The sequence below is a fragment of the Petaurus breviceps genome, unplaced genomic scaffold, assembly GCF_028583685.1.
Source record: "Petaurus breviceps papuanus isolate PSGF00001 unplaced genomic scaffold, PetGlider_PUasm1.0 90752, whole genome shotgun sequence".
Classification (NCBI taxonomy): domain Eukaryota; kingdom Metazoa; phylum Chordata; class Mammalia; order Diprotodontia; family Petauridae; genus Petaurus; species Petaurus breviceps.
The window spans coordinates 2,028,922-2,055,691 of NW_027187336.1; the positions used below are offsets into that span (position 1 = coordinate 2,028,922).

At 38.5% G+C, this 26,770-nt stretch overlaps 1 long non-coding RNA gene across 2 annotated transcripts in view; it reads right to left on the reverse strand.

Annotated features, from left to right (window-relative positions):
• The window catches only part of LOC138146041 (uncharacterized), a 306,510-nt gene that overhangs the window by 114,630 nt on the left and 165,110 nt on the right, over window positions 1–26,770 (reverse strand). Inside the window, exon 1 of one of the 2 annotated variants that reach the window (XR_011164370.1) lies at window positions 2,291–2,529. The exons of the other annotated variant lie outside the window; for it this stretch is intronic. This is a non-coding gene — a long non-coding RNA (uncharacterized lncRNA). Of the gene's footprint in view, window positions 1–2,290; window positions 2,530–26,770 lie in introns of those variants that run through there. 2 annotated transcript variants of the gene reach the window in all.

A 26,770-nucleotide genomic window follows, 5' to 3' on the forward strand; every position in this document is an offset into this window, starting at 1 on the left:
CTTAAATTTTTCGGTCTTCAGACTGAGGATTACTGGATTGGGTCAAAAGGTCAGGGCAGAACCAGAACAAGCAGCCTCCTACAAAATGTGATTTCAAGGTCACTGAAAATACACTCCTTGTCTTCACCCCAGACCTAAAATACCAGTCCTCACCTTCTGCCAACATGACTGAAATGCCAGTATTACTTCCTGCCTAGGATCAAGGTGTTTGGAGGCTCCTGTTAAAATGTCAATGTTATCCAGGAGGGATAATATATCAAGGCATTATCTTCCATTAACACCTGAACTCAGATGAATTGTTCAGGTCAGCTTCAGTCCCTTAGCAGGCTCTGAAGTCCTTAGGGATTGTGATAAGGATGTTTTTCCATGTAGGGAAGCAGTAGAGAAAGGTCGGGAACATTGGGGACAATATGAGCGACCAGGCCTACCTTGGGTACCATAGAGCACAGTGGACTATGGAAATTGGGGGACAAGAGAGGATAGGGTGGAGAAGAGGAGAGCAAAGGCAAATTTGACCTCTGTGCTAGCGGATACAGACTATGCCTTACAAAAATGTCTCTAAATTGCCTAAAACCATCTACCTAAATCTGCTAGCTATACAGAAAAAAATAGCTGTGGCAGTTTTGCCTGAGTAAATAACTATAAATTTTTCTTCACAAATTTTCATTGAAAAACCTACATTTCTATTCTGCATGAGGTGGGAGAATGAGGAATTCAGTAGGACCCCAGATGTCAGAGGCATGCTAACCATTCCCCCATCTCCTGACGAAAAGATCATTCCCACAGCTGCTATATAGAAGGCATGAGAGCTGAGTCACTTTGACAGTCCAGATGTTGTATGATGCTGTCTGCAAAACTCTCAGAACCATCTGATAGCTCTTTAAAAATACAAGGTGTGTTTTAAAATATCCTATTCTGCATAAGCAGGTACAAAGTTGTCATCCCCTTCCCCCATCCTTCATCTTGGCAATACTACAGACCTTTAGAATTAAGGAGCCTGATGGACACTGTGAAAACAAGGATAGGAAGGTATTTCATCCCCTGTCCTAACAGCTTGCAAAGCTTAATTTTCTCCTAGATAAAGTAGATGACAAGCTGCACACTCAGAGTTGTTTCCCTCTTTAGGCCTCAGTTTCTTCATCTGTAAAATGGGACAGTTGAAGCGGATCCTACTATTGCCTAATACAATGTTCCATACCCCCTTCACACAAATGTTTGAATTATACTGGGTGGGTGGCTTTCCCTGCCATTTCCTTTTCCCTGACTCTCTGTAAAAGGACATGCAATGCTACCTGCATGGCCTGGAGAAGACTGAGATCCTTAAGGTGACCTTAGCATATAAAGATACAGAATCTTCAACTTTCAAGCACTTGAGGACTGTAGGTAATTTCTGAACTACAGGAAGCTACAGGAAAAGCAGTACAACTTAAAGTCCCTGAGAACCTTATTCTATTGTTGACTTCAATAAAGTTACCACAGTATTTTATTTAGAAATTATTGTAGTACGCAATTTTGGTGACTGATTTGTATAAACATATATTCTTTGCCACAAAAAATATTTTACAAAATATTTAACTATTTTACAATAATGGGCACAAGTAAATACATCCATTATTATCCTGGTGGCGCATATTATATGACTGGGAATCATGGAATGCCATAAGTACCAAAGAATCAAAAAATGTGATTGACCCAAAGGGTGATGGAGAAATGCACGGTAGGTGTAAGGAGGCTGAAGTGCTTTAGTAATAAGGACTTATGTTCAAGAAGTCATGTGAAAGATAACATCCAGGAAAAGTTTAATCAGAAAAAGAGGTGAACCAGTTATGTAGCAAGATAGGGGAATAATAGATGGACAGTCAGAGTACCTACTGAAAAGGGAAAAGCTGAAAAACCTAGAAAAAAAGACCTCTAATATGTTGGGTAGAACCTCTAAGAAAGATTTTATTGCAAGACATAAGCAAAAATTGCACAGCTTGAGAATATGTGGGTGGATGGTGACATATTTTATTACAGAGAGTATACCCATCTACAGATCGATGAAAGTATTGAAGATGGGGCCTTAGAAATTATCTTTCCCAGCCCCCTTAATTTGTAGATGAGTAAAATGAAACCCAGAGAGGGAAAGCATTTTGCTCACAGTCACACAGGAAGCATTATTTAATTTAATTTTTTAATTAATAAAATTTATTTTCTCTCTCATCTTTTCCTAAACCCCAATTGAACAAAAAAGAAAGGAAAAGAAATCCCTCAAAACAAGTATACAGAGTCAAGAAAAACAAATCCTCACCATATATGTCTATTCAGCATCTTGGGTCCATCATTTCTCTCTCAGGAGGTAAGTTGCATGAGAAAGTATCACTTTTAACTGGAGTACTCAGGGAAAACTTTCATGAAGGAAGTAGAATTTGAGCCAAGCATTTAGGATGGGTAGCCTTTAGTAGGCAAAGAGAGAAAAAGGGCATTCCAGGTAGGGGGAATGGTGTTAATTGAAGGCCCATTCCAGGAAGTAAGAAGTCCAGTTTGGCTGTATTAAAAGTGTTTGTGAAAAAGAGTGATGGACAAAAAAAGCCAGAAGCATAGTCCTGGAATGGGTTACAAAATGTATGATGTAATGTGTCACTTAGCATTCCTATAAATATGAATGCATTCCACATCCACTCAATTCTCATCAGCTTTCCCAATAACAAATCTCTCCTTCAGCAGCTCTTCCACTAGCTTCAAAGGACACTCCTTGTGCAGACGAGATACCGTGTGAGAGGATAGGAAAATTACTCCTTATAAGCAAGAGCAGCTGTGCCAACGTCCATGCTCACTCAGGCAATGCAGATGGCCCATTTACAAAGTGAATTGGAAACTGTGGATTTGATTTGTGTGACTCAAGGGAAAACCCTTTACCTCTCCACGTCTCTGATTACCCCGTCTGTAAAATGGACATGATAATTCAGAGCCCTTTTTCTATAAGTGAGAACTGACCAGGAAACATCCATAAATCCCTTCACTGAAAGGCAGTATGTAAATGTTCAACAACACTCCATCACTGGCTAATGGCCACAGTAGGGAAGAACAACTTACGGATTAATGAATTAAATATCTATTTATTCTTTTCTTCCTATAGCTAATTGCTTTTCTAAGTAAGAATTTGTTCCATTTAGACATGTTAACATATGAATATACTAGCTGAGACTGAAATGCAGGTGAAAAGATATATAAGAAATACAATCATATTTTCTGTTGCTATTAAAATTCCCAGAAACTGAAGTAGGACCTCTTAAACAAAGGCAGGAATAGAAATGTAAATAGAAATACAGCTCATAAATTTCCTGGTTATCACTCCTGGCTCTGGACATTGTACAGCATTTTGTCCTTAGCTATATTAGCCTGACATAAAATCAAAATGGAACATCTATTCAAACTGTCCTTTCCTCTCCCTATTATTTTTTTTTCTCCAGGGGACACCAAATACATAGACGGCAATAATGTCTTTAACGTTTAACCAGCCACAATCCCATACCAAACACATTTACTTCAAAATCCCTGTCTCTATGTAGATCCAAAGAACCAAGGACCTACTCTAAATTTGGGCTTCAAAATCTGTTTTCAAGTATTAATTTTGAGTGGAAACAATTTTGGTTGAATTTGGGAATTGTAAATATCCCCAAAGAATTTTATAGTTCTTGGCCGCCTGTTTCTCAATTTCACTATGGTTTCAACCTAGGGGGTTGTTAGATTAGAAGTAGACAGCTTTGGCATATGGTTACTGCAAATGCCTATAACCTCCTTTAAAACATGATCTAGAAATGTTGATATTATAAATGACTTCCCCCCCCCAAAAAAAAACCAGGGTTTGCAGGAGTTGGAAGTGGAGTCCAATGCCAAAAAAGTCTTCAAATGAGGATTTCCATTCAGCAAGATCAGATTACCCATTTCATAACAAAGAAGAAAGGAAAATCTTCAAGCTGAAATCCATACACTTTCAGACCTGAAACAATGGGCCCAGTGGGGACACTGGATTTATAACTCCTAAGAAGAACTAATACTGCCCACCCCCTGGAAGGAGCCAGGGATAATTTTAGACAGGCACTTGAAAAATTCCAGTGATATTAAGGGGGCATAGAAATTCTATGTAGGGGGAGAGAGTGCTGTATTTGGAATAAATAATATAGCAAGAGCAATCCTGCCTTCAAGATTCTGTGGTAATGCCAATCCCGAGATAGGAAGACTGATTGAAGCAAGGTGGAATTAGAAAAGGCAATGATAAAGAATACAATGGTGATAGACCCAAAGCTTGAGCTCTATAGAACAAGATATATTTGTAACCATGACCAATGCCAGCTGTGCCAATGAGGTGATCTTGTCATTAGACTCATGATTTTTTCACATTTTCTAGTGGGATTGGAGGATCTTGGTATTTATAGGTCACATAATCAACATGCCTCACTTTACAGGAGAGGAAACTAAGGACCAGTGAATGCCATTAAGTAAGCAGGACACATTCTGCACCTGACAGCCTTAAACTCTGCCCCTTTCACCTGAATAATATGACAAAGACTTCCTTGATTAATCACCTACCACCTTTCTCATATCTTCTTCATGGCATATTAGATATACATTCTAGGTATTTGCACTAACTTAAATATTGTTTAAAGTATTTTAATGGAATTGTGATTTTAATGTGGGTCAAGAATTTTCTCCACCAAAACAGATCCACACTTTCCCTAAAACTAAGAGAATTGCCCTAGGCATGGAGAAGTTAAGTGGCTTGGCCAGTCATATAACAGAGGCAGAGCTTTTCCTGATTCTGAGACCAAATCTCTACCCACCTAATCTCCTGGCTTCTCACTGCCTGAATAATAACAATTTTCCTTACTACTCCTTCTTCTCCTCTTACTACTAACTACTACTACTCCTGTTATTGTTGTTGTTTAGTCATTTCAGTCCTGTCTGACTCTTCATGACCCCATTTGGGGTTTTCTTGGCAAAGGTACTGAAGTGGTTTGCCATTTCCTTCTCCAGTTCATTTTACAGATGAGGAAACTGAGGCAAACAGAGTTAAGTGACTTGCCCAGGATCATACAACTAGTTCAGTGTCTGAGGCCAGATTTGAACTCAAGAAGATGAGTCTTACTGACTCCAGGCCTAGCACTTTATCCATTGTACCATCTAGCTGCCCATTATTATCATTAATACTTTAATAAAAGGAAGAAGTAATTATACTTCAAAGAGCACTAGATGGGGCGTCTAGGTGGCAGAGTGAATAGAACACGGGCTCTGGAGTCAGGAGGACCTGAGTTCAAATCCGATCTCAGACACTTAACACAAAAACTAGCTGTATGACCTTGGTCAAGTCACTTAACCCCAATTGTCATAAAAAAAAAAAACAAAGAGCACTAGATTAGAAGTCAAAAGACACAGCTCTATCATGGACTAGTCAAGCGACCTTTGACAAACCACTCCCCCTTTCTAGGTCTCTATGTCCCCATGTGTTAAAATATAAGAATTGGACTAAAAGATATTAAAATCTTTCTGAGTTCAAAAGTTCTATGACATTAATAAGTAGCAAATAAGTGGTTATTGAGCAACAACTATGTAAAATATGAAGTTCTGGGGAGGAATTTCTTTAAGTGTAATTCGAATAAATAAGAATAATTAATATAATGATTAACTATAACATTTATATTATAATATATTCATAATTATTAATATAATTATATTATTATGACAATAATTAAATACTTAATAAAATTATATTGATAATAATTAATTAATATGATAATAAATTTTAATAAATAAGAACTCACATTCATAGAACACTTTAAGATTTATAAGGTTCTTACCTCACAACAGCCCTGAACCTGAATTTCCCCCAGAGTTGATGTTTCTCCACCCTTTGTGGGGCATTTATCCACAATCCTATGGAGATAACCATCTGGATCCCAGTAAAGTCATGAATTAACTTGTGAAATAGAGATCTGAATTCTAGTCACTGACCAGAATTCTGTCAATCAAGTCAACCAACAAATATTTATTGAGTGTCTAATGTGTGCAAGGCAGTGTTGGGTCCTGCTGCCACCATGCCATCATATGGTGATCATCACACCATATGGTCATAGATCATAGATCTCTAGTTCTCAAAGAAGTCGTTTAATACAATCTGATCATTGTTTTCAGATGAGGAAATAGTGGTCTTTGCTACTTTGCCCCTCAGGCCTTGAAGAACTTCCCTTACAGGTCCTTTTCCTGCTCTCAACACACACACACACAAACACACTTTCCTCCTGGTGGTTATAACATATGAAATATTGTTAAAGATTTGAGGTTGAAAGTTCTCTACCTCGATCCTCAAAAACCACAAGAACCACCATAGATGGTTTTTGGCCACATTTCAGAAAATGAGTACAACTCCCTTCTTTCCTACCATGGAATGGGAAAAGATCCAGAGGAGGTTAAAATCATGTGGGGGGGTTTTTTGCACCTTTATCCTACCCCTTTTGTAATCCAAGCATTTGGTCAAGATGCTTCCCATTCTGGGAATTCTGTTTCCGTTCCTAACAGCAAAAGCCAATTCAGGGCCTGTACCAAAATTTCTTCCAGGAAACCAAACATTCTAATAAGGACTATGTTGTATTAAATGACTTTAGAGATGGGACATTTTTCATACTAACTTTGAGATGTCCAAACCCTTACCTCCCCCAAAGACAGTGAGCTAAAATTCCTCTATTAAATTTAAGAGTACATTGAGCAAGACTAATGTTATCTAAGTCCTAGATAAAAATAGAATATAACTTAATGAGCAGAACAGGGAAGAACTATTAGCAATTTCATGAATTAAGATTCTGTCTAAAAGCTTCTATTATTTAGATTAATCATCACTTACCTTAGACAATCCTTTAAGATATGATCATAGATGTTAACATTAGAATGTAACAGTCAGGGACATCTAGGTGGCATAGTGTATAGAGTACCAGCCCTGGAGTCAGGAGGACATAAGTTCAAATCTGAACTCAGATACTTAACATTTGCTAGCTGTGTGACCTTGGACAAATCACTTAACCCTAATTGTCCTGCCTTCCCCCACTCCAAAAAAAGTGTAGCAGTCAAATACAGATTTCTAAAGTGGCAACATATGTAGATATTCAAACATGCTTATGAAAATGCCAACACATGTTCATATACTCACCAGTACCAACAATCTTAGTCAATCAGAACACAAAGACAACTAAATGATCAGTTTTCATAACAAAAGTTTGAATTAATGGTGCAGCTAGGTGGCACAGTGAATAGAGCACTGGCCCTGGAGTCAGAAGGAAGGACCTGAATTCAAATCCAGCCTCTGACACTTAACACTTACTAGTTGTGTGACCTTGGTCAAGCCACTTAACTCCAATTGCCCAATCTTATCCCTCCAAAAAAAAAAGTTTGAATTGAAACCTCACCCATAGACTTACTCATTGCTACAGGAATTATTAGCCAGCCACTTTAGCTGTACCACACAAAATCTCATTGATCCTGAAAGATTTGATCTACCTGATTTGCTACAGTTTATCTTCATGATAAAGGGGTATAGAAGACCAGGCCTGATGTCTCTATACCATAAAGAAGACCCTGAACAACTCATATCAATCTAAAGACGGCTAGGAGGAAAAGCTGAGAGAGATCTAGATCTGGGGTCAGGAAGACCTGAGTTCAAATCCTGCCTCAGTACTTATTAGGTGTGTGTCTCTGCGCAAATCACTTAACTTCTGTTTGCCTCAGTTTCCTCAACTATAAAATGGGGATAATAATAGTACCTATTTCCCAGGGTAGTTGAGAAGATCAAATGAGATAATATTTTTGAACCCCATAGTATAGTGCCTAGCATATTCTAAGTACTTAATAAATGCTTGTTTAAAAAAAAATTTCTTGGCTCTTTCGTTTACTTAATTTCTTTGTGACCTTGGACTAGTCATTTGGACCTGTTTGGCCTCAGATTTCTCATTGGCAAAATGAGGGTAGGAGAAGGGTATTAGACTACATGACTTGGAGATCTCTTCCAGCTCTAAGTTTTTGGCCTTATGACCTTTAAGTGCCAAAAGGACTCATTTATTGGCATCCTAAGTAACTTCATAAAGATGCCAATCTTAGAGTGTGTCCAACAGTGGAGCAGGAATCACCGTGCTGTGATATGAAAGGGAGGCGTGGTCAGCTCCAAAGTCCTGAACCAGGAAGATTGATATCTTCCATATGTCCTGACTCCACAGGTTTCACACCATCCACTGTTATGACTACTCAAAGCTACTAGATTTCCTTGCTCTGGTGAAGGAAATCCTATCAGGCCGGAGATATTTCTTTGATGTTCTGTGGCTGTGGTCCAAAACTTTTACAGGACGGCCTGGTGACAACGCATATCCTCTTGTCAAATGTCTCCATTTTGTGGGATTAGCTAAAACTCTATGGTGGGGTCTCCCTTAGTGCCTAGCTCAGTGCTTTGCACATAGTAGGTGCTTCAAAATATTCCTTGGGATAATAGGCTATAGAGCTAGAAAGAACCTTAAAGATCATCTAGACTATAATTTTACAGATGAGGCAACTATCCACTATAATTTAGCTAATATGAAACAGAGCCAAGATTTGAACCCAGAACCTCTAACTCTAAGTCCAATGTTCTTTGACTGAGGTAAGGGGAAAAAGCACTTAGCAGCTTCTGTGACTGAGGAGTCAACAAGAGGAAGGACTGGATTCAAAAGGAGGATAAAAAATATGTGCTTCTAAGAAAAATAGTAAAAAGAAAAAGTGCCACTGGCTGTTTTTGTTCTAGTTGATGTTCCAAATCTACACTGGCCTCAGTGATCAAGACTCTCCATATTTAGACCAGTAGAACTCAATGACTAGCAACATTATGTTCACTTCTAGTGAACAACTAGATATATTCTTTTTTTAAAAGAATTCAATTTATTGGTTTTTTTCAATTAAAGAAGCATTTGCTTTCCTTTTCCCTTTCATCTATTCTCAACTAAACAATACCCTTCCCCCCCAAAAAGGTAAAGAAAACCTTCATAATAAATAAACATTCATAGCAAATTCTGTCATTGGTCACATCCAAAAATGTATGTCAACATATTAAGTCCATCACTTCTCTGTCAATCTTGAACAGTCATTGAATTGATCAGAGCTCTGTCTTTCAAAATTGTTTTTCTTTATAATGTTGTCATTGTATAATGTTCATCTGATTCTGCCCACTTTACTCTTCAAGATGAGTTCTAAGAGGACTTCCCAGTTTCTTCTAAAATTATCCATTTCTTTATTTCTTAAGATGCAATAAAATTTCATTACATTTGTATACCCCAATTGGCTTAGTCAATGGGCTTAGTGCCAGTGGGCAGATGGGCACCCCTTTAGTTTCTAGTGGTTTTTGCTACTATGAGAAGAGCTACTATAAATGTTTTTTATTTATATGGCTCTTTTTCCTCTATCTTTGAATTCTTTGGGTTTAAGCCTAGTAATGGTGTCACTAGGTCAAAAAGTATGCAAGGTTTCCAGATAGCTACATTCACAAGAGTTAAACCTTCATGCATCCATTTAAACTAAGACAAAAATTCATCCTTTTCCTTCTCAACCCTTGTAAACCTTTGAAAAAATAAATACTTTAAAGTGGCAGCAAATGTTGGCTTTAATAATAACAATTCCTAATGTTTCCAAAAAAAACCCGATACAGTATTCCAAAATAAGGGAATGAAATTTTTAATTTTGAGGTAACATTTTAAATTATCTTAGAAGCTGAGGAAAACTGGAGGAGACACATTTTTTATGATATATTATGATTATTTATACAACACCAAGTGAAATTCAAAATTGAACTAAATTTCACATACACACATATATAGTTGCCAAGTTGTCAATTATTCATAAAATCTCTCATATATATTCCTTTCTCTTCTTTGGCATTGCTATCATCAAAAAGCAGGTTCTAATCACACTAGATTATTGCAATAGCCAGCTTTTCATCACCCTGCCTTGTTTCTCCCCATCTCCAATGGATTCACCTCATAGGTATGAAAATGATCTTCCTAAAACACAGGTCTGACCGCACCTCCTGCCCAGCCCTCAACACCATTCAAAAAGCCCCAATGACTCCCTATTTGAAAAGCCTTTTATAATGGGACTACCACCTACCTTTCCAATCTTCATACATTTACTCCCCTCCATATACTTGGTGACCCAGTAAGTGATACTGGCCTGCTTGCTGTTCCTTCCTCCTATCTCCTGACTGAATTTTCACTGGCTATTCCCCATACCCGGAATTCTCTCCATCCTTGTCTCCATTTCCTGGCTTCCTTGACTTCCTACAGATCCCAGCTAAATCTCACTTTTAGCAATAAGCCTTTCCCTAGCCACCTGGTAATCTTTTCCAGCACTTTTCTAGTCCTAAACTAATGTCTTCCCTCTAAGATTATTTCCAAATTATCCTGTCAGTAACTTGTTTGCACATAGCTGTTGACATACTGTCTGTCCTGTTACACTGTAAGCTACCTGAGATCAGGGATTATTTTGCTTCATTGCATTTTCTTTTGTTTTCTTTTGTCTTTCTTTGTATCTTTGGCACTTCTCATAGTACCTAACACGTGGTAGGTGCTAAATGAAAGTTTGTCCACTTGATATAAAACATAACATCACATCACTGAATTCAACCTTGTACTAATTTTCACCCTTGCATAGCTGGGTGGCTGGACCAATCAAGACAGACATTTTGTAATACTGTCAGTGGAATGGAGAAAACATATCTGAACTTATTGAGAGTGATGTACCCTTTCTTGCTTTATGCTTAGAAGTAGAAGAATTCAATCCTCTAGTAAATGTATGATGTGTCACAAGGTTCCTACTACAAACTCATTTTACTTATTTGTCTGCCTATCTATTCATTCATCTATTAATTTGTTTCTTGTTAGTTGCTGGTGAGTATTCTAAGTGAAAAATAAAAGTCCTGGTCACTAGACTACAGCCCTTAGAACCGTTCAATGATGTTTATTTCTATGGGCACTTGTTATTCATCTTTCTTTTTCAAAGAGGACAAATGATGTCATAGGACATCTTGGCTTGTATGTGAATTGCATTTAAGTGAGGCCAAGTTGCACAAAGTCATAGGCCTCACTCTCTCTTCCAGAGTGTCAGGACAAAAATTAGATGACAACCTATGGATGGGCACTTAGTCTATTGAGAAAGGAAGCTTTCCACAAAGTTTCTGTGTGCTGAAGACTTGGCCCATCTATCTCAAACCTTGAGAGCCCTAAAAAGTCTGGGGAAAATCAGAGGTGGTCATACTCTGAAGCATGTTTGTTGCAGTACTGCCTGGTTCATGGCTAATGTCTGCAATAGAGAAAAATGATTGGAAAACTAACTAGCTAAACTCCTGTTTACAATTCTGCAGCAGAGGCTGAACATTTGTTAGCTAAAATAAGACCTCATGTAGTGTTTATAAGTGTGAGCTTGTGAAAATGCTAAGGGAGCAAAGAGTAAAAGTGAAAGAGGTATAAAATTAAGCATACTTGTGAAATGTAAATACGTGCTCATTTCCTGGTAGGCACCAATGATTTCAAAAACTTAAGAGGTTTGTTAAAACACAAAAATGATTACTCTTGACAACAGAAGTATAAATGGGATCTAAATCAATTGCTAATTGCTCTTCCTGACATTGCCCCCATTAGTCTTTTGGTTGTCAAACCCATATAAGAAAGGACATGAACATGTCTCCTACACATGGGTGCACCATGTTTACATCTTTCCACATGTGCAGAGCCATAAGAAAGGGGAAATGATGCACTGTGTGCATTCTGCCTTGTGACAGAGCTTTGCAATTTTACAAAGCCCTAAGATTAAAATCTTAGAAATTTACCCTGGATCCCTCAGAAAACTTTACAGAAGTCTCACTCCTGAAGTGCTGGTAACTTTGCCCACTCATATATTTGCCTCACTAAAGGATTCATCAAGTGATCATCACATAGTCTTGGAATAAATGACTACTCCATACCTGTGATTAAAATCTCATTTTCATTAAAAATAAAATACATGCACATACATATGCATATATAGAGATAAGCATAAACAATATCATCTACTTATGTATGCATATTATATATGCACATATATAAATAAAAAGTTAAGAGGGTAGGTTAAAACAATTTGTTCCTGGTGCTTATCACATATGGAGTTGTTGAAATAGAGAATGCAATAAAATTGAATTTACTGTCATCTTTATTGGTATGAAGGTTACATTCATAAGCTTTGTTTGTTTTAATAGGTTTATTGTACAGTTGCAGACATATGCTATTACACTAGGATGGCTATGCTTTGAATATTTTTATAATTGTGGGTAGTATAAAAGTCATTTTCTGTTAGATTGCACAAATCCATTACATTAGGAGAAGGCTACATTATTGTAATAGGATTAATGTGCAACACATAAACATGATCAGTAATATTCTGTTTGATAAATTATCTCATTTTAATCAGAACGTAAAGAGATTTCAAGATAGTTCCCACTTTGATTTGCATAATTGTATCACAGACAGCCAAATTGCATTATATTCTTCATTAACAATAGATGGCCTGTATAACTATTGTATTTTGGAAGGCACTGCTTTTACGTTCATCCTGCAATTTGTCATTTGGTGACATTGCTGGGGAGTTTTGTTGGGAGAGAACAGAACCTGAAAAGATTACTTGATTTTCACTGAGTCCAGTAATATCTTGGCATTCGATTTACTGCAGTTACACTGGTGTTTGTTTTAACAAATTGCAACCCAGTGGCAGAGAACTACTTTTAAAAATCTTCTAATTTGTGGACAATTTGGCATTTATAGATTTTCGTAGCAAAACACCAGCCCTTTGAATAAACTGTGTATAAAAACATGGATTAAAATTAAGTCAGAACCGTGTGATTGATTCTATGTTTTTTCTTATGGCAAATATTCACTTGGGAGAATTTTCCCTTTTTCCACCATCTCTTCCCCAACTTCCTAAATCTAACAAGTTGCCTGATACTCTCAGGACTCTTGGGGACATGCAGTGCTTCCAGTCACTCAGTAGTGATTACAGCAGCTCTCTTCCTGATACTCTGCTAATGATGGCTGTCAACAGTCCTTGAGGAGGCTGGTAAAGTGTTTTGTACAGAACTTCAATGGGTTCCTCAACCAAGAGTCACGGGGCTCTTAGAAATGGATTCACCATTTCTCATCCTTTTCTCATAGAAGAGGAGACAAGGATTCTCTTCTACAAAACAGGTATAACATACCTGTTGGGACTACCTTGATCCAATTCAATTCACTCAATAAGCACTTATTAAATGACTATTGGGTGGCAGGCATTTGGAATACAAAAGCAAAAATGAAACAATCCCAACCTCAAAGAGATTAAAACCTACTTGGGAGGTGAGTGGTGACACATGTAAAGGTAAATAGATGTAAAATACATAGAAAATAACTTTTAAAATATTTCAAGGGGAGGAGAGCACAAACTGGGGGTAAAGGAATCACATATGAGTTCCATCTCAAAGACAACTAGAGATGCCAAATGGTGAAGGTTAGGAGGGAGAGCATTCATTTAGCACAGTGGGAGATGGGATGTCATATGGGGGAATAGAAGTTAGGCCCATTTGGCCAGAGTGCAAGAGGGGAAGTCATGTGAAATGGTGAAGAAGAAGCTGAAATACGTATCAGAGGAGTCAATGGAAAGTCACTGAAGCTGTTGGAGCAGGGCAGTGACATGGCAATACCTAGGCTCTAAGAACATCAGTTTGGCAGCTGGGTGGAAGATGAACTGAAGACAGGCAAGACTGGGTCTCTGAGCACCAGTGAGGAGGCTGTTGAACCCAGGCTAGAAGCAAGAGCAGAGGAGCATGGCCTCAAGTGAAATTATCTATCTCAAGTGTTTTACAAATTGTAAAGTGCTATATAAATGTCAGTAATCATAATTAGATGTTATTATTTTATCATTATCTCCCATGCTACATAGAGGGAAACAATCACTGAGATGAAACAATACCTTCAGTTAGAAATGAATAATGTCTTCTGAACTGCCCACATTATGGGATAAAATGATGAGCAAATTTTAAAAATTTGTTCTAACTCATAGGAAATTTTGATTTAAAGGTTTAGTTCCCTCCCCTCCCACTAAAGATATAAAAGGATTCTATTTGAACATAGCCGTGATATTTCATTGCTTATATTTGTGTAGCTTTTTTAATATTTTGAAGCATTATTATATGCATTATCTGTCAAAGCACAACTATGTAGGGCAGATACTTTTATCTCCATTTGTCCAATAAAGAAGTTTAGGCGAAGAGGTTAAGAGACAGTTGTATTGTCACATAGTAAGCCAATGGCAGAGCCAGGACTAAAACTCACACCTCCTGAGTCATAAGCCAGCTTCATTCTATCTCCACTTGTGGCACCAATGCAAATTCATAGTGCTGACGGCAACTGTAAATATGCCAGCATAGTTCTCAATCACAAAATATAACAGACTCTCCATACATAAGACAGAAACAAAACATTCATTCAGATACCAGAAAACCGATTCCCAAAACCAAAAAGCTGAATCCATCATAGTAGCATAGAAGTTAATACACAATAACACCACTGAGAGCCACACCATCTTTTAGCCTTCCCACAAACTAACACTCACAAGCCCAGCTGTCTGCTTACCTGCTGTCCTCTCTCCTTCCTCATGTAGCTGCTCTGCCTCCCAGCTTCCTGTGGACTCTGTTCCACCCTTCAGCAAATTCCTTCCACCACAGGTTCCATGTGATTATATTCAGCCTATTAGGGGGCAGGGTATATCTTCAAAGAAGGAAAGGTCTTCAAATTCCCCTAGGCTTATTAAGGGGCAGGAAAGATCTTCAAATTCCCATTCCCATTACACCAGTTTATCTTTCCAGTTTAATTTTATGTTACTTGCCTTTGTTTGCTAAGTATGTCTGCCAAACTGGCCTGCTTGTTCTGTTTTAATCCAGCCTTCCATCTCTCACCTCCATGCATTTGTATAGGCAGTCTGTGATTCTTGGGATTCACTGTTTCTTCCTCTTAGATTCCTTAGCTTCCTACAAGATGCATTTTAGATGTCTTTTCCCTATGGGAAGACTTCCTTGATGCATCAAGTTGTTCTCTCCCTTTCAAATTATACAGCATTTTTTTATTTGTGAACATGTGGTATCCCCCAGTAGAACACAAACCTTTTGAGGGAAAAGACGTTTTTAAAAATTTACTCTCTCTATGGAAAAAGAGAAGCCACCACAAAGTTTCTGCATCACTGGGGTGAATGAACTATCAAGTAAATGAATTGGAAAGGGGGAGGGATTGCCCTAAAACAAGACCCAAGGTAGGACCACTCAGTAAAGGAAATGTGCTATTGTAGCCTTCTACATTTTTCACCCTGAAGCAAAGCCCCAGTGATCCCACTCTAGTCTGGGTTCTGTAAATGCTTACTGAATTTAAGGTAATTTGAATAAATTATAGATCACAGGCGGCTAAGTGGTGCAGTGAGTAGAGCACCGGCCCTGGAGTCAGGAGGACCTGAGTTCAAATCCAGCCTCAGACATATAGCATACACACAAATAAAAACCTGGCCATGTGACCTTGGGCAAGTTACTCAACCCCAATTGCCCTCCAAATAGCAAAAAATTGAAATTAAAAAATAAATAAATAAATAAATTATAGATCACATTGAGACCAAAAGATAACTCTATGAAATAAAAGCTTTCAAGGTAAAAATTCTGGAAGATTGCTATAGTTACAGTGTATGGTTAAACTTTTCTGCAAAGTTTAGAATATAAATCCATTGGAAGATAATGAATTGAAAGCATTTTCATGTGATAAATCAAATGTGGTTTATCTAATAGGATCATGGAATTCTAGAGCAGGTAAGAACCTTAGTGATCCTCAAATTCTAGGCCCTAATTTTATAGATGAGGAAATCTTTTTTTTTTTTTTATAGATGAGGAAATCTTGACCTATCTAAAGAGGGAAGTGACTTAGCAAGGTCACACAATTGCTGTGTGCCCAAATTTCTTTCACTACAGCTCACTAAAAAGTTAGAAAATAGAAAATGAATCTTTTACTGCCTCTCTCAGGGAAATAGTCTTCTACTTGTCAAGGTCAAAGTCAGAAATAAGACATAACATTATTTTCCAGGCTGCATGTGAACACACAACAACAAACAATATTTGTCTCACCTTCGTCTGCTAATTCATTATTTATTAGACTCTTGTATCTCCTCACACCAAACTTACAAACTTACAACATAGATCAAATTTATCTTTGGTGCCAACCAGACTTTCAATTCTCAACCTTACCCACTCTATACACCTCTCTTGCTTACCCATACCTTTCTAGGACCCCTGTCTTGATACAGGCACAAGGTGCCTGCTGTCAGGAAGGAAAGTGATCTGATTTACTAATTCACCTCATGGTGTGAATGACAATATGCTACCTCTTTCTAAAATATGTCATCAGAAAACAATGTTTCAGGGTGATGTTCCATCCAAAGGGATACAGCAATTTCAGGTACCAAAGGAGGAAAACTATTGAAGAAGTTGTTTTGGAGCAGGATTGGGAGATAAGGAGACCTTTTGGTACCTCTGATGTTTGGGTGATCACCTATTCCATCACTGGGCAAAGTCAATCCCACATTTCTCTGGGCCTAGGGTTCAGCTATGTATATACAACATACATATTGTATTCCTTTTGTTTAGCAAATTATAGTATATATAAAGAATTTTACAAACCATGAAAGCTAAGTAAATGTCAGCTATTACCGATTTTTAGTAGCTGCTGTGAAAAAACTCACAGAAGGCATAACAGACCTGGAAGAGACCTCAGAGCCCCTAGGGACCATCTAATCGAACCCCCTTATTGTCCTTCTGGAAAGTGGTAGAAGCAAGACTCAACAAACTATAAATCCAACAATCACTCCACTCCACAAACTACCTTCCATTACTATCCAAGTTATAAATAAGAGGCTTGATTCTCTCCTAGAGTTAAAAGGGAGGATAAGACTAGCCTTTCTCATCCAGTCTTCAACATGTCATTCCCTACATATGAATTCAGTAATAATAATAACAATAAATAATAATGCTCTTAACCATAAATATCAATACTTCGAGAATTTAAAATTTTGTCATGTCCACAATGCTGACTCTCACCTCTATGCAACTTAACGGACACTCAAGAATCATCAGTGCCTCTAGGATAAAATAGAAATTCATGAGTCTGGCATTTTTAAATTCTTTTTGCTTTTTGGAGGGGGGAAGGAAGGGCAACTGGAGTTAAGTGATTTGCCCAAGGTCACACGGCTAGTAAGTGTTGAGTGTCTGTGGTCAAATTTGAACTTAGATCCTCCTGACTCCAGGGCCAGTGCTCTATTCACTGCATCACCTAGCCTTCCCCACAGAGTGTCAAGTCTGGCATTTAAGGTACATTGCAATATGTCTCTAGCCTAACTCTCATTTTTATTTCATATTACTTTCCATGACACCTTCTAGCCAAATTGGTCCTCTCATTGCTCCCTGAACTCAGAATTTTGTTCCCTGATTCTGCCTGGAATACCTTGTTTTACACAGAAATTCCTCCTATCTCCCACTACTTAAAATCACTGGTTTCCTTCAAAGATTAGCTCAGATTACCCCTCCTATAAGTCAAATCCTTCTAGTTATTAGCACTCTTCTGCTGCTAAACTTGTTTTTAATTTATCCGTGTACAAATTCTACCCTGTGATAGAATGTAAACTCCTTGAGAATAGGAACTGTTTTTATTTTGGCCTTATATTCTCACATAATTAATTTAATAAGCATTATTTTGGCTTTTATGAAGAAAAACAAGAAGTTTTTATGTATCATTTTTATGTGCTAGGGAACCATGCTTAAGTGCTGACTATCCAAAAAGAAAAAAATGCAAAAAAATGATCCCTGCCCTCAAGGAAGTCACAGTCTAAGGGGGAGACAACAAGCAAACAAATGTGCAGAAACAAGATGTTTACAGGATATTGCAGTAATCTCAGAGAGAAGGCACTAGAATTAGGGAGAATTGGAAAAGACTTCCTATAAAAGGTAGGACTTTAGCTAAGACTTTATTGAAGCCAGGGGAGCCAGGAGACAGAGATGAGGAGGGCTTCATAAATGTTTGCTGTATTGATCTAATTTGAAGGGCCTTCGAGAGTTCCCATAATCTGAAAACAATCCATCAGCTTGCACTCAATCTGGTGACAAGCTTCTTCAAATTTAGAGAGGCTGATGCTTGAATATTCGACATCTAGTCCATCACCTAGACAATACTTGAAGCCCATCCAGCTTTGTAAGACCTTCCAGAGCTTGTATTTTGCTTTACAAACCAGGAGTAACATCCATTAAAACAAAAACAAAAAAACTAGAAGATCATCCTAGTCAAGTAATAACAACAATAACATCAGTAATAGCCTGGATTCCCTCCAACTGTAAGAAGTCTTCTACTTTGATATGGTCTAGTGGAAAATCTCTGGATTTAGAGGACCCAGGTTCAAATACCTCCTTGGATACTACCTACTCCTGTGACCTTTGGTGAGTCATTTAACTTTGATGGGCTTCAATTTCCTCATCTGTAAAATGAAAACACTGACCCAGTTGAGGGGCTTTTAATGGAGGGACACAGAGGCCCTCCCCACTCCCAACACATGAAAGGGTCCATGTAAAGCTTTTGGGGATCTGTGAATTTGGGAAGGTAAAAATGTACTTCTTAATTTCACCAGACTGGTAAAGGAGTTCATGACACACAAAAGACCCTGAAACAAAGGGTCTGTAAGGTCACTTACAGCTCTAGATTTAGAATCCTATAGCATATTTCTGCTAAGACTGGACCTTTAAGAGGCCAGCCTTTCTCCTTCCATTAAAGGCAAGGATGAGTTCAAAGCTTCAACAGAACACAAGAGTGTCTATTGTCACCCACTTCACACCTTGTCATCAGAAAGCCCCAACCACACAGAGGAAGTCTGCTTTTCTGACAGAGAGTGAATCAGGCTAGTCTGTTTTTCATTATCTGCGTTATACCATAGCTGCAAAGAGATCAACAGGGTATGTATCCTCAGAAACACTGCTTCTTGCCTTTGCTTTGTAAAGAAATGTGTGATTCCAGGAAATTTGTCCTCTAGGCCTAGCCTTTGATGGGTGTTGGTGCCCCATGCAAATGAGACTGAGATTAGCCAGCACCTTCCATAAATAATTTTCACTTTGTAAATGATGTGATCATATGCAGCTTCCAGAGCCAAAGACCCAGATGCAGGAAGTGAGTTTGATGCCAAAGACATTCCTCAAGCACATGGCGTGCAGAAGCACAATGTGCTGGCATTCTTTGGGAGATGAGTTTATCACACACTTCTTTATCTTTGCTCCTATTCTATGGTCAATCTAGAGCTGGGGTGGGGAACCTGCGGTTTGAGGCCACATGTAGCCCTCTAGGTCCTCAAGTGTGGCCCTTTGACTCAAAGGTTCCCCACCCCTGGTAGAGAGAAAGGGAAGGCAAGACTAGCTCTAAAGGACACCTTTAGACCATGGGCCTGTATCCTGATTTCAATGTATCATAAATGGGGAGTGTCCCATGGAAGAGTGATGCTCATTATTATTGTTACTCCTTTATTCAAATTTCCCTCCCTCTTATCTGCCTATTCACATAGAACCAACAGTGTTAATGCCATAAATTAATGTCATTCAATAAGCATTTGTTAAGCTACTACTAAAGTTCCAGATCATGTGCTAAGTGACAGGGATACAAAGAATAGTTAAAGAAAAAAACAACAGTACCTGCTTTCAAGGAGTTCACAGTACAAAGGAGAGTCATGCAAACAACTATGTACAAACAAGATATTTGCAAGATAAATTGGAAATAATCAACAGAGGGAAGACACTAGCTTCAAGGGGGATAGGGAAAGTTTTCTTGTAGAAGGTGAGATCTTAGCTGGGATTTAACGAAGGCCAGGAAAGCCAGAAGGAAAAGATGGAGAAGGAGAACATTCCAGGAATGAGGGCCTGGAATCAGAAGATGGAGTATAAGAGAAATAGCAAGGAGGTCAGTGTCTCTGGATTGAAGGTGGAAGAAAACTGAAAAGAAGGGTGGGTTGATTATGGAGACCTTTGAATGCTAGAGGATTTTATGTTTTAATCTAGAGGTAATAGGGAGCCACTAAAGGTTATGGAGTGGAGTGACATTGTCAGACTTGTACTATCATCAGGAAAGGGACTATTACCTAACCTTTGAATTACCCCTGAGTGCCCAGAATAGTGCTCTACACCCAATAGGTGCTTCTGTTTGTTAAATGGTGACCCCATTTAAACTTTACTACTCTTCCATACCTAAAAGGTTGAACTTGAAGGCAGTAAGAACTCTGTAAAAATCTCATCTCCAGTTACTTGTGTGACCATGGGCAGGTCACTTAATATTGTTGAGCCTCAGCTTCTTCATCTGTAAAATGAGGATACTATGACAAGATAGTATATGACTGAAACAGTTGCTATGAGGCTCAAATGAAAAATGAGAAAAAGCCCTTGGCAAATCTTAAAGCATTATGTAAATATGAGTTATCATTATTATTCCCATTCTCTAAATAAATAATAACTTGCATTTCTATAGTAATTAATTTTTTTGGCTTTTTCTTTTTGGATGGGAGCGGGCAGGGTAGTTGGGGTTAAGTGACTTGCCCAAGGTCACACAGCTAGTAAGTGTTAAGTGTCCTCCTGACTCCAGGGGCAATGCTCTATTCACTGTGCCACCTAGCCACCCCAATTGAATATTTTTTTTAAAAAAAAGCATTTTCTTCATAGCAAACTTGTAAGATACAAAGTATATGTACATATGTATGTGTATGTATATACATACATATATATATAAGATCATCCTCATTTTACAGATGAGGAAACTGAGGCTCAGAGGCTAAGTAACTTGCTTATGATGTGATAGCATAAACTGCAAGAATCAGAGTCAGGATTTGAACCTGGTGCCTTGGTGTTCTTTTCAATCATACTATAGCCACCTTTCTCTAAGACAGTAATTATATCAGTAAAATAATAAATTATCATGGAAGTGATTTTAATGGAAGTGTACAACATAATATAATGCTTTATTATATTTTGTTTCTCATCGTTCTCAGGTTGTCTCAATTGTGTAAATTCCATCTAACCAATTAGAGGGGGAGGAAAAGGAGGAAGAAGAGGAGGAGAAAGAAGAGGAGTAAAAGGAGAAAGAAATGGAAAAGAAGAAGCAGCATCTGTATAGCTTTTTAAGTTGTACAAAATGCTTTACCAATTTTACTTTATCTTATCCTGGACTATAAATTTCTTCAGACTAGATTGTGTGGTGAAAAGAGCACTCAATTTGGGGTCAAAAGATGTGTTTGAATTCAGTTTCACCACTTATTCTCTATGTCACCTTGGTCAAGTCACTTAACCTCATCTGTAAAATGAAAGGGTTTTACTAAGGAACCTCTAAGGACTCTCCCAGATCTAAATTCTATCATCCTATGATCATTAGGTTTTTCTTTGTCTACACAGTCCCCTAGCACAGAATTTGACTATTTTGTAAACCGGTTCCCTCCTACTCAAGTAACTTATTACTTGATAAAAGGATGGTAAAGGTGAATAAGAAAAGGTAAGCCATTTCTCTTTCCAGTAGTTAGAACTCTGGGCTTAGAGTCAGAAATACCTGAATTCAAATTCAATCATTTGCCAACTGTGACAGTGGACATCTTTAAATTTTCTGTCTGCTTCAATTCTCTCACCTGTAAAAAGGGGATAATAATAGCACTTGCCTCACAGCATTGTTGTATACACCATTGTATACAACTTGTGAGTGTGTGTGTGTGTGTGTGTGTGTGTGTATCAGCTAGGTAGCACAGTGGACAGAGTGCAGGGACTGGAATAAGAAAGTCATCTTTGTGAACTCAAATCCAGCCTCAGATCTAGCTATGTGAATCTGGGCAAGTCACTTATCCCTGTTTGACTCAGTTTCCTCACCTGTAAAGTGAATTGGAGAAGGAAATGGCCAAGAAAACCCCAGATGGGGTCACAAAAAGTTGGACAAGACTGACAATTGCTAGACAACAAAGATAGATACATAGAGATATATGCATACACATATATAATGTGCATACTCATTTACATACACATATCACTTTGGCAAAACATAAAGTACCATGTAAATGCTAGTTATTACTATTTTCATTGCTTAAAAAGTGAAATACTGATCCTCCTTCCTTCTAGAGAATTCTCAAAGAGTGAGAGATGACAAGAGGTGTTGTTGGATACCACTGGCCTCACTCTGGTCTATGAGTCTCTTACATAATTGAAATAAGTCCCAGGGTTTCTTGCTTAGGAAAGCTCCCTATCATGCAAAAGATCAATGAACCATTCTCTCTTCTACTCCAGAAATTCCCATTAATTTATGTTGCTGATTTCCTACTGAAGTGTAACTCAGTCTCATTAATTTTTTTTAGATGACTCCTTCTCTGCCCTCCCCCTCTCCATCCCAACCAAGTCCCTCCCCTTCTTCTTTATATTATTTCTTTGCTTTGTTGAAGTATAGCATTTTCACAAAAGGTATGAAAACTGTCTCTCTGGATTAACAAACAAACAGGATCTGGCCTGATAGGGTCAAGAGAGAGGCAAGGGCTCAATGATCTCTAAAAGAGCCTCTCCAACTTTTCTCACTCCTATGAGTAATAAAACACTAGAGTGGACGTCACCTCTAACACTTACCAGCCGTGTGATCTTGGGCAGCTTACTTCCTGTCTTTGGCCCTCAATTTCCTTATCTGCTAAATAAGAAAGGGTTGGATTTGAGAACCAGGATTTAGCACAAATAAGTGCAGCCTAAGAGTTATTCATTAGCCAGTCAGCCATCCAGTTACTCAACTGTCAAACTGATGCTCCTTAAGCATAAGCCTGATCATTACCCTTCACTCCCGAGGCTCCCTATTACCTCCAGGATCAAATATAAAATCCTCTGTTTGACTTTTAAAATCCTTCATCAGGGCTTTCCAGGCTTCTTACACCTTTTCCCTCCCCCATCCCTCACCAACCCTTCAATTCAGTAACACTGACCCTCTTGCTGCTCTTAGCCCACAACATAATATTTCTTTCTTTTTTTCTTTTATTAAGCAATCAGGGTTAAGTAACTTGCTCAAGGTTACACGGCCAGTTATTTCTGGGTGTGGTGCTGAGTGTCTGAGCCCGGGATTCGATCTCCAGGTTGTCCCAACACTGGAGCCGGTGCTCTTACTCGCTGAGCCACCTGGCCACCCCTAACCAATTGGGGTTAAGTAACTTGCTCAAGGTTACACGGCCAGGTGTTTCTGGGTGGGTGCTAAGTGTCTGAGCCCGGGATTCGATCTCCAGGTCTTCTCAACGCTGGAGCTGGTGCTCTTACTCGCTGTGCTACCTGGCCGCCCCAACATACTATTTCTTATTTCTGAGTTTTCATTGACTGTTGCCCTTGACTGAATTTCTCTCCCTCCTCATGTCTGACCTCTGGCTTCCCTGGCTTCCTTCCAGTCTCATCTGAAGTCCCACCTGCTAAAAGATTCCTATTCTAGCCCTCCTTAATCTTAGCACCTTCCCTATGAAATAACCTCTGATCTACCTCACATATATTTTGTCTGTAAAGTAGTTAAGTGACTCAGTGAGAGACAAAGAGGATAAAAGTAGACAAAGTGCTAGAGTCAGAAGACCTGAATTCAAATCCTGCCTCAGGAACTTACTAGTTGTATGACCTTGGGCAAATCATTAATCAGTTTGCCTCAGTTTTCTCAACTGTAAAATGAGGATAATAATAACACATACAACACCAGGGTGGTTGTAAGGATCCAGTGAGATAATATTTGTAAAGCATATAGCATTGTGCCTGGCACATAGTCAGCACTCTATAAACGTTTATTCCCTTCACTTTCCCTTTCTCTGTCTCTCCACCAACATCTCTCTACACCACCTCCTACCCCCATTAGACTATAAGTTCCTCAAGAGCATGGACTGACTATGTTTTGCCTTTCTTTACATTCCCATGACATGACATAATCCCTAGCACATACATAGTAGGCACTTAATAAATGCTTGTTGACTTATCAACTGACAAAAGTAAGCATCTATCAAGCCCTCACTATATGTCAAGTGCTATTTTAAGTGCTAGAGACACGGACAAAAATTGATCCTGTCCTCAGGGATGGGAGAGACAATGCATCTTCACACATACAGGTATATACAAGACCTATATAGGGTCCTTTGGATGTAATCTCAGAAGGAAGGCACTGAGAGGGACTGAGAAAGACTTCTTACAGAATGTAGGCTTTTTTTCTGAGTCTGGAGGCAAGTCAGGGAATGGAGGAGGCAGAGGTGAGGGGAATGTCCCAGGTATGAAGAGTGCCAATGAAATGGTGCAGAGTTTGGTGATGGAGTGCCCTATCCTGCTCTGGGGAGGGGTGTAAAGTGTCAGAAAACTGATAAGGTAGCAAAGGGCCAGGTTGTGAAGGGTTTAAGAGTCAAAAGAAGAGTTTGGATTTTTTCTTAATTTGATCTGATCAAGGAAAAGAAAGGCTTTTAAAAGTGATTAGCATTAAGAAAAAAAAGTCATTCAATTTGGCAATTAAAAAGTCATTGGTAACTTTGAAGAGGGGAATTTCAGTTGAATGATGAGACTGGAGGCCAGACAAATCATTTTTAGATGATTACTATGCTCTAAGCATTGTGCTATGACTGGGGGATAAAAAAAGGCAAAACATTATCATTGCCTTCCAAGAACTTAACATTCAAACAGTGAAAACTATGTGCAAAAACTATGAGCACCCAGGTTAAACATACTATAAACTGAAGGTAAATAGCCTTGGATTTTGAAGGCCTCTGGCCATTAAAACTGGAGTGTTTGAGGTCATATCCAAAGGCCCAAATTTAAGGAGTTTTAGAAACTATATGACTCTAACTTGAGTACAGGTATAATCTTTAAAACTTCATTTATTCATCCAGAATGACTTCACCCACTGTCTCACTGTGTAAAAATATTAGTCCAGAGCAGTGGAAGGAGTGTCAGGTCACAAGACGAGTTCAAGGTCCAAGTCTGCAGCTTATTAACTATAGAGATTCAGACAAGTCACCCTCTGACTTCAATTTCTTCACCGGTAAAAATTAGGGATTATAGGGTTATTTATTTAAAGCTGAAAGATACGTAAATCAACTCACCCATTTTATAGATGGGAAAATTGAGGCCAGTGGAGATTTAATGATTGGCCAAGATCACAAAGATAGTAAGCACTAAGTTCCCCTCCAGTTCCAAAGCTATGACTCCATGTCAAGCCTATCTTCTCATGAACCATGTCTAAGTAAGGAGAACATTTAGGACTATCTGATTAAAAAACCCTGTTAAACTCATCTTAGGGGAGAGAATTATATTACAGTATTTTTAGTTATCAATTTATTTTATACAACAGTAAATGCTCTTCTGAGGAGAACTACCCAAAATAATAGTTTTCTTTTAGAAATGGAGTTTCTACAGCAAGCCATGCATGAATTTTGTTAAGCTTTGTGAATTTTCTATCAGTTCTGGGAGTTACACATTTTAACCTATATAAAAATATATGGCTCAATCTCAAATGAAAACCAAAATCATTTGTAAGCTTGCTTTTTGAGGGAAGGTATAGGTAGGAACAAATTAACTTTAAAACACACATACACAAACTTTCAATTCAATACCAAACTCTGAACATACTACAATTTGTGTGCATTTAATTTTGAGAACAATCTTCTTCTATGCCCTGTCTGAAGGATGTCCTGCATCTTTCTAGAATCATTAAAGATAAGGATTTAGAGCAGGTGTCCTCACCAAGGGAAGTGAGATATTCCAGCAGCTATTTCCACTTTGTCTCTGTGGCCAGTTACTTCTCTGAGCAACACACCCAATGCTCCAGAAAATCGGTTTGCTCTGTGTTTATCCACTGCTACTAAGTGTACTCCTATGTCCAACTCTCTCCATTTCCCAAAACTAGCCTTAGATAGGAAAGCATGTATGGAGAAATCCAAGTCCATCCCCACAGCTGGAGAAATAACTCAAAGTGTGTGTCTTCTGAGGACAGAGGATGGCTGTCAAGGCCTTGTGGGAAGGACAGCCATGCACACTCCCCCAGTTACTGCAGAACTCTCCATCTCTTCCTGTACCTCCAATCCATCATGCACATCACCTCCAGATCAGTCTTCCTAAGATGTCACTTTTGTCCAGTCAACCCCTGCTTTGAAACCTTCAGCGGCTCATTTACTTGCAGAACAAAGTTCAAATTCCTTAACCTACTCTTCACAATCTGTCTCAAATACTTCAGTGATGATGGTGATATCTTTCCGTCTTTAGCTACCACTGCTCTCCAATATAAACCCCTCCACCCAGTCCAAATCATTCTCTCTCCTTTGGTTTCACCTTTCAACCTTCTGCTTCCATGTTCTTGTCCCCTTGCCTGGAACACTTCTCCCTCTTCTTATCATGTTTCCAAATCTTAGCTATACTTCCAGGCCAATGTCTGCCCAGCCTCTTCCGTGGAGTCTTTCTTAAGCTCTCCAATCCTCACAGACCTCTGTCTTCTCCCACTCTAACTTCAAATCCACAGTCTTCATCTATTCTGCTAGCTAGATTTGTGTGTGTGTTTGTAAATGTCCTGTGCCACAAGATAGGATTAAGCTCTCAGTTGAAGGTTTTATGGGTGACAAGCATATTATAAACTCTTTTTAGGCATAGGTCATTTGTTTTTTGTTT